Source organism: Homalodisca vitripennis, chromosome X, assembly GCF_021130785.1.
Source record: "Homalodisca vitripennis isolate AUS2020 chromosome X, UT_GWSS_2.1, whole genome shotgun sequence".
NCBI lineage: Eukaryota > Metazoa > Arthropoda > Insecta > Hemiptera > Cicadellidae > Homalodisca > Homalodisca vitripennis.
This window is the reverse complement of record NC_060215.1, coordinates 116,572,416-116,588,117: the sequence shown is the minus strand read 5'-3', so window position 1 is coordinate 116,588,117 and position 15,702 is coordinate 116,572,416. Positions and strand designations below refer to the sequence as shown.

Below are 15,702 nucleotides of genomic sequence, written 5' to 3'. Positions count from 1 at the left end.
GTTCTCTCTCGAATAATATTGTATTCATATGCATTATCAAATAAAATATTTGCAAATTAGCAAGTTGTATTGATTAACTTAACAGCAAAAGCTTTACTTATTTTTCAAAAGTCTGGGTTATTTTTTCACAACAGTTCTATTGTTTAAATGAAAATAAACGTATAATTTTAGGAGTTTTTGTATTAAACATCATCAGCAAGCACCCATCGATTTATTTTAAGTGTTAAATAATATATTTCGTCCAAAATGTTTATGTTAACTCCTAAACATGTTTCACTCCTACATGCAGCATGGCCATCATTAACGTATCAAACATTAGGGTTCTTATATGTACGTATATAAACCAAAGTTCGAACATTCAGTATTCATAATTCGAAGAATATTATGTAAAACCATATAGAAAAACTCACCAAATACTGACAGAGAAATGTGTTACGTTCTTAATAAATGTCAGAGCGAGATGTATTAAATACTGCATTAAGCATTCACCGCCTAGAAACGATTACTAGAACTTTACCAGTAATTAATTCATCAACGGAACGTTTACCATTATTGCAGGCAATTCAGAAAAAAGGATTTAAAGTGTTTTTAATTTTAAAATAATTTACATATAGGCTATGTGATATTAGTAAATTAAGAGTTTTTATCAATAAAACCTTTAATGAATATAACGACCGCCATAAGATTGCCTGACTAATTATTAGCAGTTTTATTAGATGAAATTAAAACAAAGGTCAAAACCAACCTGAAATTGAAATTATTGGTAAGTTCAAATATTTTTTTTAGCACATTAAACTAATAATGTTCTTGAGGGATGTCAAAAACTTCCAAAGAAATTGATATACAAAGTCAAAATGTACACGGTAGTATCTCTAAATACTTATGAAATTTTTATTGAGTTCAAGAAATTTGTACTCAGCTTATTTTAATTAGATTATTATAAGCATAATAATTCTCTTTTTTAGTTTGAAAAGGCTACAATGTGTACCATACTTATTATTCACTTTCATTCAATACCATATAGCACTCTTTCTCTACTTGAAGGATATGATATTTTCTGTTTTTGTTAATATTAAGACCTACACGATTAAACTTGTGGGAAGTGTAGTGGTTAGTACACATCCAAATAGGTATAGATATCAGCTTCAATAGCTGATCGAACGTTGTATTAATGTTTCTGCTGCAAGATAGTTGATTTGGCAGTAACATTTTAATTAACTGTAATTCATATGGAACCATAATTCCATTATCAGCAAAGAACAATAATTGGATAGAAGACTTTGAAAACACTGTTTTTCTAGTAAAAACCTTCTTTTGCTTTTATTTTAAAATTACTATTATTAATTTTAAAATGTTTTAATTTTATTCGACTAAATTTGATTATTGTTTTAAAATGACTAGTACAATAAATTTTGATTTTTAATATAACCCTTCCTATAAGAAACAAGCTTTGCTTGCTGAGCAGCCAGCTATATTGTTATCAGTGCAAGTATTTATTTGGAAAAATATATCTATTATTCGACATACTTCTTGAGTAAAGTTCCTCTAATTTTAAAATTGTCACTATACATATAACATGTTTTAATTTTGAACTGTTGGTTCCTGTAAATTAATTAATCAGCGAATGAGACCAACAAAGAACTAAAGGATAAAACGAGTGAAATTGTAGAATATGACTAAGACTGGTGTAAGCAGGCAATGTTGAAAGTGATATGAACCTCATATTGCTTGTACGGGGAAGTAATAAATAAGTAAGATAAGAATTACGTGAAGTAGCTTTGGTTTTTTGTAACTACTTTATTTACTAATATTCACATGTGTAGAAACTTACACTATACATTATGCACAAATTGCACATATCAATCAATCATTATAGCAAATACATAATTACACGTATAGAAAACGTCAATATTTACAGTTTAAAGTTAAAATTTTGTACATTCTCCTCGCATCAGGATCGCTCTCAAACATAAAATTCAACATTCAATCATCTTACATCCTTCGCCAATTTTCCGCCTACATCGCCCACAATCTCTCTGATTGGGCGATCTCCCAATCAAATGTTAAAACTCGGTAACATCATGAGATGTGTGCTAAAAAGAGTTTTAAAACGCATTCTTTGTCCAATTGGCCAGCTTTTTCAGGAACTGAGCAACTGCCTATGGGTTCTATCTTCGTAAACCACCGTTTATCGAAATTAAGATGAGCGATTATTCGAATCGCTTTCTTCTGCAATTTGAATTTCTATTGAAGTAATATTCAATCACGGAGTATTCAAAGGAATTTTAGTGATGTATTCCTCTTCCAGAATTGATCTGCCAACATAGCCGTAGGGTCAAATTCCGTGTCTGAAGGCCGCAGAACAAATTTCATGACATAGGATTTTGATGTGTTTGTTTTGAGCTTGAAGCGGTTCATATGTTGAACACAGTTGTTGATTTGAACCAAAGTCCGTTCCTCACAAAAAGATTTTGATTTTCCACTGAAGCAGACTGTCGTGTCATCAGCATACCGTACAAAGTTTCCACGCAGTGGCAATTATCCAATGTCTTAGACATATAACTAACTAACTTATAAAATAAAATAAAAGTAAAAAAACTGGTTAAAAGGTGTGGGTCGTGATTATATGGAAAGGATTATAACATCTGATTACAGAATTTAATGTCCAAAATTGGATTACAGAATTGGAGCGTGTTTTTATATTTGTGATCGCATGGTGATAGTTAGGGGCAGAGGCCTCAATCATTATCCTGACTGTGGAGTCCGTTTGTCTGTCGGTTTTTTATTTCTTACCATCTAACAGTTCGTCGTTTATCCTTATTTTGATTACCTACATTACTGATATGTATGTTTGCTATTGCGTCACTTTTATAACCTCATATTGCTTTTTCTTCTTTACCATGATGAGCGTTATCTGTATTTATTATTATTAAATCAATTATTTTTCTATATATTTTTTTAAGAAAAAAACACTATTTAAACATCTTATTTCCCTAAAAAAATTATTTTTGAATTAATGGGACTCATTCTCTCACGCACATATATATTATATTTTATATATATATATATAAGTAGATATGAATATGGCGGTACTAGACCACTTTTGGGACAGTCCAAAATTCTATGTAAAATCTGGTTCAATGTACCGAACACGAATTGACATGCAAAATTACGTTAAGTAGAACATAAAACACAAAACTCACGTTCATGTTACGTTCTGAACGTAAAATTTGACAACACGAACGTAACATTAACGTGATTTTTGCGTTTTATGTTACGTTCTGAACGTAAAATTTGATAACACGAACGTAACATGAACGTGAGTTTTGTGTTTTATGTTCTACTTAACGTAATTTTGCATATCAATTCGTGTTCGGTACATTGAACCAGATTTTACATAGAAATTTGGACTGTCCCAAAAGTGGTCTAGTACCGCCATATTCATATCTACTTATATATATATATATATATATATATATATATATATATATATATAAGTATTTTTTTTGCAATTTTATGTTTTGGTGTTAATTACTAAAGAAATTTTATATTATAAACGTAAAATTTTGCTCCTATGATTTCTAAATTTTTGTACCATAATGGAATTAAAGATGTTTTTGATTGATTGATATATGAGAAACAGATTAGGACTGATAATTGATCCCTGGGGAACCCCGTAACTCAACTGGATTGGATTTGAAAGCTGATTTGACATTTGGACAACTTGTATTCTGACGCTTAAAAATGATCTAAGCCACACGTATGGCATGTGATTCTAGTTTTTGAGCAGAGTTGTGTGTGGTAAAAACAGTCAAATGTCTTTTATAAATCGAGGAAGGCTCCTACGGTGGTATTTCGTTTTTCTAATCCGTCTACAACTAAGTCGACCAGGCTCACAACAGCGTCTACAGTCGATTTACCTTTCCTGAACCCAAAATGTTCATCTGAAATTTGGTTGTGTTTACCCAAATACTGCAGCATAATTGTTAAAAATATATTTTCTAAGATTTTGTTTAAAACTAGTAAAATTAAGACAGGCCGGTAGTTGTTTGTGGAACTGGGATCGTCCTTTTTGAATAGGAATAACTTTCGATGTTTTAAGGAGTGAGGAGAAAACTCCTTGTTGTAAAGATAAGTTAATGAGGTGAGCTAAAAGTCCCAAAATGTGCACACATCGACAAAAAGTTAAGATCATTTGAGCATTTGGAAACTGCTTAATAATTCGATCGACCACAACTTCAACGTCATATATTACATAAGCCGAGGTTACGTTGATAGTGATGGTATGTGTAAACTAATTTTGAACTGTTGTTTCCTACAAATTAAGTAATCAGTGAATGAGACCAGTAAAAAGTACAAAAAAATGAATGAAATATTAGAGTGTGACTAATAGTGATGTAAGTAGGCAATGTTTAAAGTGATTTCAGCTTCAAATTGCTTGCATGGAGAAGTGATAGATGAATAAGATAGAAATTACGTGAAATAGCTTTTGTTTTTAAAACTACTTTATTTACTAAAGATCACATTTTGTAGAAATGTACACTATACATATATATTACATAAGTACAAAAAATAGTTATCAGAGAAAACAACGGTCGTTACGTTGTTAGTGATGGTATGTGTGGGAGGAGTAAGAAGAACTGCCACCTCCATATCCTCCCCCGTAGCTTCCTCCATAACCTCCTTCGGAACCGCTTCCATAGCTCTCGTAGCCGCCGCCATAGTCATGCTCATAATGATGCTTTACAGGTACTGGGATGTGGACGGGTACCTTGACTTCCACTGGGTAAGGTACTTTGATTGGTACCTTGACTGGTACTTTGACCGGGTAAGGTACAGGCTTCTCTACTGGGTAAGGCACTGGCTTTTCAACTGGCACAGGGTAGGGCTTGGGGACGTGGACAGGATAAGGCCTGTCGACTGGGACCTTGACGGGGTAAGGTACGGGTTTCTCTACAGGGTAGGGCACTGGCTTCTCTACAGGTACGTGGACGGGGTATGGACGATCCACAGGGACCTTTCACTGGGTAAGGGATGTGCTTCTCCACAGGGTAAGGGACCTTCTTCTCTACGTAGACGGGGTAGGGCTTGGGTACGTGAACGGGATAGGGACGGTCAACAGGGACCTTGACTGGAACAGGAACATGCTTCTCGATATGGACAGGGTAGGGCTGGGGAACGGGAACCTTGACGGGGTATGGGACAGGCTTCTCGACATGCACGGGGTAGGGTTTGGGAACATGGACTGGGTAAGGTCTATCTACAGGGACCTTTACAGGGTATGGGACTTTCTTCTCTACATAGACCGGGTGTGGTACTGGGACTTCCTTAGTGATAGTGATGGCCTTGACATGTTCTTCATGACCATAACTTCCTTGATCGTAGCCTCCAGCAGCTTCGTAGCCTTCACCTCCGTAGCCTCCGTAGCTCTCATCCAGACCTCCATACCCATGGGCGAACCCGAGCAAACCCCTCTTCTCCTGTTTCTTATCTTCCACCGCTTCCGAGTCTGACTTCTCCACCGCCGACTTCCCTTCCGTGGCCTTCTCCTCTTCCTCTGCCATGTTCAGCGCTAGCAGCGCCGCTAGGGCGAACAGGAAAAGCTGAAACATAAGTAGATATTAAGTGTCAGTATAACCTTTTCAGTCTATTCCTATCAGTCTATAAGAGCTCGAGAATTCAGGGAAAAAGTATTAAGATATTCAGGAATACGAATATTTAAAAACAATACTGTGTTATTTTTTCAAAATAATGTGACTTACGCTTACAATTAAGTCATATTTATAGTTTATAATATCTAATGAATTTGCTGTCAGTCGTTACGGATCATCTGTAAGTTCTATAATTGTAAAGACTTTTCATCTGCATTCATTATTGTTAGTCTGGATTCAACTTTTACCGTTAATAATGTGTGTCTATCGTTAAACTAAGCTGAAGTCACGAGACACATGATATAGTCGAATCTAACCTTTGTTACGTCAATTGCTGTTTACTATATTGGCTATAAAAAGTATTCTTGTAACGGTTTCAAACCAGGGCACGTTTATTGTCACAACCTGTAATTCCAATGGCGAACCAATCACTATAGGTTGCTTCAATTCAAGTTTCCCTTAAAACTTATTCAGCTGTTTTGCCGGATTTTACTTTTTCATTCACACAATAGCTGAATAAGTTTAGCAGATTGGAAAACCTAATTCTGAGGTTCTTGAGATTTTGCTGTTTGTTATTAACATACATGTACAAGTTTAGATATCAGATAACAGATAAAATCTATAAACTTTGATCAATAGTATATTTTGTACTTAAACCCAGTCCTGAATTATCTTAAAGCGATTCTTAAATGGTTTATACATTTAGTGATAGTTCTAACAATAAAGACCTTTAAAATTATATGCCTATTGACCTAAGCTTGCAATTAAGATTACCATGATACTCCCTACGTTCTAGTCCTCATTATAGGCAAGCGGTAGTTATTGCATAAGCATAGTCGTATTTTTATATGGCTATACAGTTTTATACATAGTTTTTGGATTTTATTTGCTATGGTTTATAAGATATTAAACTGATTCATATATTTAAAACACACTGTATATGCTAAAACGAGGTATTTTAAAAATAAACAGAAGTGTTTATTTCCTAATTGTCATGAAAAATATAAAAACTTGGAATTTCACATTAAGTGAAGAGTATGATTTGATAGTTACTGGGACGTAATCATTGTTTATGTAAACTGTAAACGTAGTAAGGAAATATATTTAACACGTTAACACGTATTTAAATACTTCTATTATATAAGTATGTAATTAATTTTGCTCTGAACGAACGGTTAATAACACACTTCATGCTACACTATATAAAATATAATGAACCTACTTTATGATATTCAGGCAAACATTTGATTGAAGCTCGTCTAATTATGAATTATTTGTACTCACACTATCATCCAAATGTGTGTTTTTTATCAATGTAACAACGATCTATAAGGATTTGCTGTTAATAGCATGTTTCCATTACTAAATAAATTAATCTATTCTTAAGATATTTAAGAATACCATTACACAATGTTTAATGTACTTTTCCAGAAAAGGTAGCCTATCTCACTAAAAGTCAATTACTATTTGGTATCATGTAGTATCATGTTTCATCTACTTTGACAGGGAAGGTATCTCTTTAAAAGGTAATAATACAGTAGTGTTGTAATATTGAAGTTGACATAAATCTCTTTATAACAGTTTATGCATTTACCATGCAGTTTCTTTAACTCGGAGTATACCTAATTAAGGTTAAGATTTAATGCAAAGGATTTAAATAGTGACAATAAAAGTTAGATAGTTAATACTCTTATCATATAAAACGGGGACTATATAAAAGTCTACACTATACTATGGACAAGTGATTACAATTCCATAAGAAGAACATATTTTAAAATATAATATATTTTTTGTACTAATGGCCCTCAAAGCTGTAAACAAAATCGGTCAATTGATAAAACAAATAGCATAATAACTATTTCCAGTGTCAGACAAAAAGGGTAAATAATATATACAATCTACCTTTTTCCTGTAAAGGCCCACTGGTTTATTGACTATGTTACTTTTGTTTGTGACAGATGTATTTTAAATAAAAAACTTTATATATACAAGAAAAAGTGAGTTAGTACATATAATATAAATACATATATAAATATATAAGGTAAAGTCTTCACATGTAACAAAAAAATCTCAATTATTTCTCAATACGTTTAAAAAAATTTTGTATATATGACCTTTTTATGGTTTATGTGAGGAAAAAGTCTTTTGTTTATGTGTGATGTGATCTTTTCACTTCACATTTAAGAGAACTTATAAAAAGTGTACTTTTAAAATTGAAAATAGAGTTTTTAACTCGAATTTTTTAAAACAATTGCACACTCTACATAGTATTAGAAAATTCTAATCAGCTGATGCTAAAGTCGAAGTTACCAGCTGTTTACAAGTGTAAAGTAAACATAAGCACGTGGCATCGTACCCACCTTGTATTGCATAACGCCTCTTGTGTGAATCTGGCGGTGCAAGGAACTGTACTGCCACTGGAGCTGCTGTCTACTTTTATATTTTGCTCATACTTCCTCCCCTCTCCCCCTTTGTAGTATGGACATCTGTACAATCACTGGGAAGTCTTAATTAATTGTTCCTCTTCTGATAGTCGTTCTTATCCAAGATTGGTTTAAACCAATACGTACAAGATTCATAATCCAGTAGTCATTCTAAAATATGGTTTATGTGTTATGGGTTAATTTTCTTTGTCAATTCACGTATAAATTATACAATTATATTTAAACAAGGTGATTTTATCTCTTGACATACTATGTCACGTGCTAAAACGAGAAGTCCCATGTTTGAATTTCAAAAGTTTCAACGGTTAACCTTTGTTAAAATGGGTCTTGTTGTCCTCTCAACTCATCCATCGTCAGTATTGAAGCGGAAACAGACAATTAAAGATATATGGAATCTGTTTATCGACTAAAATATGTTTTTTGCTTTGATACAAGGATGTATATTTATTATTGCTTTTTTACGCGGGTTCAAAATCCACACAATATATTATAAGCATAATGTTAACAGATTAAGAATTTACATCTTGACTGTCTTTTTACAAATTTTCATACCGAATATTATATATTGTTCTGAAAATATATTTTTATTACCATATTATTTTAATTTCAATATATTTTAATTTTCAGAGTGGATTTGATCCACACGGAAGTTTGTAACTATTAATAACGACGATACGAGTAATTATTTCTTTTTTACTAATAAGAAAGAAATACCAACACATAAATATGCATTGATAGTTTTTTTATTAGCAGTCTTTAAAAAAATGTTGAATTGAAAATATCTAAATGATAATACTAAATTTCCAGATGTAGGGTATAGGATAATATAAAAATTTTCTTTTTTGTATTATATTTGTTTGTTTGGGTTTTGAAGAACCTTATTTTGCATTGATTAATTAAAGTATTTGCACACAAGTTCTATTGAGATTTTTATCTGTCTTAATACCAAAAGCTTTACTTCTTATTCGAAAATCCGGGATACTTTGGCATTATTCGTATTTAAATTGAAAAATATAATTTTGGGAGTGATCATATGTTATGACTTTGTTTTGTAAGAGTGTATTGCTTCATTTAAGAGTGAAATCAAATCTTTCGATCATATATTTTATGTGAAATATTCAACCAGTGTTAATTCTGCTTGTAACAACACTATCACTAACTTGTGCAATACTTTATGTTTAAAGATCCTCCCCTGGTCCTAATTCGTAGAGTTCCAGTATTTACTTATGTAATGGAATGTTTGAACATCCAACATTTAAATTCGTTCAGAATTTAAATTTTGCAAACAATATAGAACTTATCAGCAACATACTTATTTAACAAATATTAAAAAATAAAAGTAACACTTTCTGTGTGGATGGATGTACGTGCGCGTCATAGATTCATCTCCTGAAAACTGATACATGGGAATTTAGAGTTCAAAGAAACACAAAATTCCACTAGCAATTGGGTTATCAACAGAACTTTTACCATTATTAAAGATAATTCAGAATGGAGGGCCAAATATATTGTTAGTTCCAAAATAGTTAACGGGAATGTAATACATGTGAAATAAGTGTTTACTATAAATAGAAACTTTCAAATATATAAAGATTGTTCAAGACGGCCTGATTAATCGATAATTAGCAGTTATATAAACAGAATCAAACCGGAAACCTTACCCAACTGAAATTGACGGTACAAACAACAAATCTCTGGAGTATATTGTACCGTAGTTATATGTTTTAGAGTTTTATAATTATTATAATTTTAAAGTAGCTCTGTAATACTATGCTTTTATTGGAATTATATTGCACTGGAGACGTGATGTAGCAGCCGTTTCATCCGTGGCTACTGTACCTGTTAACGAGGAGAAAGTGGCTCACCTTATTCAGAAAATCCTCAGTGGCTGTTATGTGTGGGTTCTTAAGCTATGCTCGAAAAATATGTAGCAACCGTTCACTAACCTCAACAATTTTTTTTCGTATACTTTCCATCATCATTAAACACGTGTTCGCTTTTGGCAGTTTGCATCATGAGAACACACCACCAAATACCAGATTCAAAATAGATGAATATATATCTTACAAATAGCTTACATCTTATTTTTAAATTAGTTTACAGAATGTGTATAATTTGAAAACCGTTTATCGATAAAATTACTACGGTGTTCCACAGGAATGAACCCATGGGCTTATATTATATTCTTATTATTGCAAAAATGAAAATTGTATAGCCCATAGTTAAAATATATTTGGGAGAACATAGATCTTTGTATAAAGTCAAAATGCATTGATAGATTAACGTAGTATGCTTCATTGATATCAAAAATTCTGTAGAAATATTTTTATCATTGAAAAACATTTTGAATAGTAATTGTAAAAGAAATGTCAGATATCAGTGATGAAATATCTTAAGGGGCCTTTAATGTATGCTTCAACTTCCCTGTATAACCTTGAGGCAATGGAAATAAAAAGTGATTCAATTTTAGGGTACGGTAAGTAGAAACTTTGGGACTATAAGGATGGTCAATTAAGGAATGCAGCAAGATGTTATACACCTAATTCATCATTATATAGAAATAGAATGAAATTTTATGTGTATAGGACTTGTGAATAAATTCAATTGTGATGGTTTATTTGACTTGTGAAGATTAATCAGATGTTTAAATGTTTCAATTACAACAAACGTAGCATAACCTATAGGGTTTTGTTAAGCCACTAATTACTGAGTTATTTTTCTTCAAAGCATAATAAATGTCAATACGCTCTAAATGGCACTAGCTACCCATCACAAAAATTAACACGATTCTCACACAATTCAAACTCAAACAAATTCAAGAGGGTAAACTCTTATGTTTGCTGAGATTTACCCTATTTTATGCAATTAAAGTTAATTATGCAGTATATTCGTAGTAAACAAATTTATTCCTGGAAACTGATATGGTTAGTTTCCCAGAATGATACAGTAAATTTTGACCGTTTCGTTCATAAACATAAAAAAAATGGATATTGATCAGAAAACATTATGGTATTATATATGTAAATTTAATCTGTATGGACTATATCTTATAATGTACCAAAATCAGATACATACCTGTATATATATAAAACTATATATATATAGTTTTCCCGCAGACAAAACAAAAATATAAATTTTAAAGAAAATATTTTTCTCATTTCACAGCATGTGGCTCCAATGCCATAACAATTAGAATCAAATGTAAACAACATAAAATGTTTAAAATTTAATTAGGACCACATGTTTTGAAATACACATATATTTGGGTAAAACATATCTCTGCACTTTTTTTTATTTACCCTAAATATTAGGCACACAAAACTCAAAACTATGAACCACAATTTTTCTGGAATAAGTTCCTAATCAGAGTCACTTTCAGCAGTTTTATTTTGGAAAGATAGTCATAGATCTATTTTTTATTTTCCTCCAGTAGTCTTCAATATTTTTCATCCCTTACCAATCCCATGTTTAATACCAATGCAAATCAATACTATCATTCTTGATGGGTAACTTCCTTGCACTTTCTTAGCCTGGAAACTTGTTTCAACTCACCTGAATTTTATTTTATTTTTAGTTTTAGCATATGCATTTGTTTCTCTTGTCAATAAATCATATAAAAAGTTAGAAAAGAAGAGGTAAAAATAGTCTATAAGGCTAGAATTCCTAGCAGGACAGTTTTTGAATGCCTACATTCCTAGTAGTAAACTTATTTTCAATATTTATTTCTGGCTTTGGTGGTAGGATATGAACCGATTTGTGGCGTGTAAATATATTCACAAGAGGAATGCTAGAATTAGATACACTTGAATCACTATCACTGAACTCACCGAGATCAACAGGCAGTTCATGATCAATATCAATGTGTGAGAAGTCTGAAGAAAGAACATCATGTGGTATTTTATTGCCAGGGTAAATCACTATCGTCATCAGAACTACAATATTCTACGTGTAAAATATCTCTTATATCACTTGAACATCACGGATCAGCCATATTAAGTTAGAAGAACATAATAAAAAACAAGCAACCCGCAATAAAAGCAGAACAGCAGCAATTGCCATCTCAGACGACGCCAAATATTAACGACTTAGAAATAAGTTGGCTACAAGGCGCGGCGAAGCGCTTGGTTTTTTGTGCGAGTGATGTAAAAATAATACTTTTTCTATGTATTTGGATAGTGTATTAGATATTGAGAAAGAGTTCAAAGAATATATTAACGCATATTTCATAGAAATACGAATAACACTATCCGAAAAGTATTTACGACTCCATCAGTAAAGCGATAAGTTAATGAGTCCTAATACACGAGTCATATGAGTTCTAGGGTTACACAGTGCTAGAATGAAAAACCTGAGTATGTTTAGGTTTTATTAATTACTCTTGGATATTGTAAAATTGATATATATATATATATATATATATATATATATATATATATATATATATATATATAGATCTTTGATTAGAATATAAAGACATATTTTTTATGTCGCATGAACGTTTAAATATTGGAACTTATAGGTGCTCATTTTGGGGTTGAGTTCGCGGATGTTAATACTTGGGTTGACAGACGAGGTCTCGCACGGGAAAGTGTACACCTTGGTAGCAGTAGCACTTCCCGGTTAGGCTCACAATTTGTGGCTGCTGTCTCTGCACCTTTGCGGTGTCTGGAAATCCGTAGTGTTTTAGGTGGACGCGCTCCTAAGCTCAGCTGTGTTTCATTGTGAGAACGCTGTCGGGAATGACCACTCGTGTGTGAACTTTACCCTTCTCAGGCCTCGGGAAACTTGCAGGGTGGCGAAAATAGGAATCCTAGGGTCGCAGAACCTCAACATTAACTCCCTAAATACAAGAATCGCTGAAATGAGCTCGCTAGAGATTTATTGTTATTTCGATATCATAGGGGTAACTGTGACATGGCTTCAACAGGCATTTGAAAACTAGGAATAGTGAAGATTGGTAAAAATCAAATAATTAGAAATTAGTTGAATGGATTAATGTGGTGAGTAAAGAGATACTTTTTCAACAATAATATGGCCTGATTAATAAACCTGTGGAATGTTTTAAACAGGTAATATAATGGATTATAACTATTTCAAACAGGCATCTCACCAACCAAATGTTAATGATTGTTGTTAATGAGAGCATTCATGAAATTGGAGGTCACAATAAAACCTGTAACGAGGTAATAGAGTTTGACAGTAAAAAAAGGCACAGTAAATCACTTAATAATTTTAAATTCATATACTGTCTATGAAGAATTTTTTTCCAAATCTGCAATGGACAAAATAAAATAGAAGTCTGTAGGCAGCGATAACATAAACATTCATTATCAAACTATCCGTATGCTTTAGGTACAAATACACGTTTCGTTAACGCATCACATTCAGTGGAATCTTTTGGAAGGAATAGTAATTAATGATTTTTAATACGCATTCTAAAGCGCCTGCCTCTGAAACCCTCCAGCAACTGAGACCTATCTCAATATACTCCTAATAATAATAATTATTTATTTATTCCTTTTCAATACAACACATTTTTACATTTGGCATTCTATTAGCTGTGAATAAATTTTTCGTCCCATCATTCATTCCCACTCCTCAAATAAAAAATCCTTAAAACATACATGTGCTGAATAGGCAAAACATTTAGTTGGCAATACAGGCGTTTAAAAAAATAAAAAGTTCTGATTGACCCTCTCATTTTACTATGAACAGCAATAATATGGTTAATGTAGTTAAGCTTTTCATCTAAATTGAAATCCAAATATTAAAAAAATAGTGCCCTCGGAATGATTTGGCAATCAGGCATATCGAGGACATTGTATTGCTTGATATAACACTGGACATGGCAAACAAAAATCAATGACTTTGTTTTATTTGCATTAAATTGTATTTTATTTTTTGAACACTAATTTCGTAACATAATTAAATCATTGTTTATATTATTCCACAAGACTCCAGTATCTTTTTGGACAAACGAAATGCAATACCATCAGAATTGGAATAAATTTTGTTTTATTAAATCATTAATGCAGATTGAAAACAATGTAGCAAAAATGTCTGATCCTTGTCCTTGACCTTTGTCTATCCTTGGATTATCTCTCCAGATACTACAAGTAGAGGTGGGCTAAGATGCTTACCAATTCTAACTTGTTGATGTCTAACAGTAAAAAACTCTTATAATGCCTATCTAAAGCTCAGTGAAATTTACTTGTTACATGTATTTAAAAGATTCTTCCGTTGACCTTACCTTTCTAAAACCGTATTGGTTATTTCTGATTACATCCATATTATCTAGTAAAATGACAAGTGTAACTCTTATAAGTTTTTAAAATAACACCGAAAATAAACTAATAAACCTCAAATTATCAAGATCTACTGATATTCGTTTCTTATACAAAAGGCGTTACGACACTTATTCATAATCTTTCTGGAAATGATCCATTACAAAAGCTCAAATTAATGATATAATATAGCACTGTTGAAATATAAATTGCTATATCTTTGATTAGATTACCATTAATAATACCATAAAACCTTGTTGAATGCTTATTTTGTATCTGTTTAATAGTATTGATGATTTCCTCCAAATTAGTCGGATAGATAAAGAAAGAGTTCTGAATACACTGCATCTCTATAACAGCTGGCCGTGATGTGGCCAGAGGCGATGCCGCGAGACTTACATTAGCTGTCTGTGGCTTGATAAATCAAAAAGCACCTTTTGATAACATAAAAATGTGTTTATATTTTTAGCGATAATAGTGGGTTCATAAACTGTTCTTTACGTTTCTTCCAGTAAAATTATTTATAATACTCCATTGTTGATCAGTGTCACCATTACATAGTGTAGCTATAATCCTGCTGAATTAGAAGAGGTATAAAAGTATTCCACAAAATACGATGTAAATATCCAAACGTACAATCCAAAAGATGTTCAACTGAGCTTGGTAGGCAGTTGAAATTTAAGATACAAATTTCTTCTTAGCATAGTGGTGTACCTACTTGTTGAACAAAATAAAATTTCCGTATTTATACTAGTGGAAAGGTATCAGGTTTTAACAAAATACATTCAAAAAACAAATGATTTTTTCAAGAGATTGAGAGTAAAACAGTTCCACTGAAATTGCTATAAAAAGCCAAAATTTACACGGTAGTATTCACTTAACACTATGTCCGTAATTCATTTGGAACCATAATTCAATTATCAGGAAAGATCCAGAATTGGAACGAAATCTTTGAAAAAAACACTGTTTTCTCATAAAACAGTCATTTTATAAAAAAAGTTACCTGTGTAACTACTTGAAAATACAAATAACTTAATTTTAATAAATAGCATAACATTTTTGAATTCTAATAATTCATGTAACTCATTTTTAAATATATATTTTACCTTATTTGATTTTATTTGATAGTAAAATCTAACTGTAAAAAATAGTAATTAATAGTACTATGTTGTCTAAAGTGTTGTATGCATATTCTTTTTTATTTTCAAATTATTATTAAGATTAAAATGTTTTACTGCATTTTAATATACTCTTTTCTATAACAACAAACTAATGTTACACTTTTACTAAAACAATGCTTGCTCAGTAGCCATCTATGTTTTA

The 15,702-nt window shown here is 31.9% G+C and overlaps 1 protein-coding gene and 1 pseudogene across 1 annotated transcript in view; one reads left to right on the top strand and one right to left on the bottom strand.

The window, feature by feature from the left end:
• LOC124369814 (angiotensin-converting enzyme-like) overlaps positions 1-15,702 on the top strand; it is a 285,432-nt gene that overhangs the window by 96,387 nt on the left and 173,343 nt on the right. The gene's annotated exons all lie outside the window — the stretch shown is intronic.
• LOC124370067 lies at positions 4,607-5,564 on the bottom strand (annotated as a pseudogene).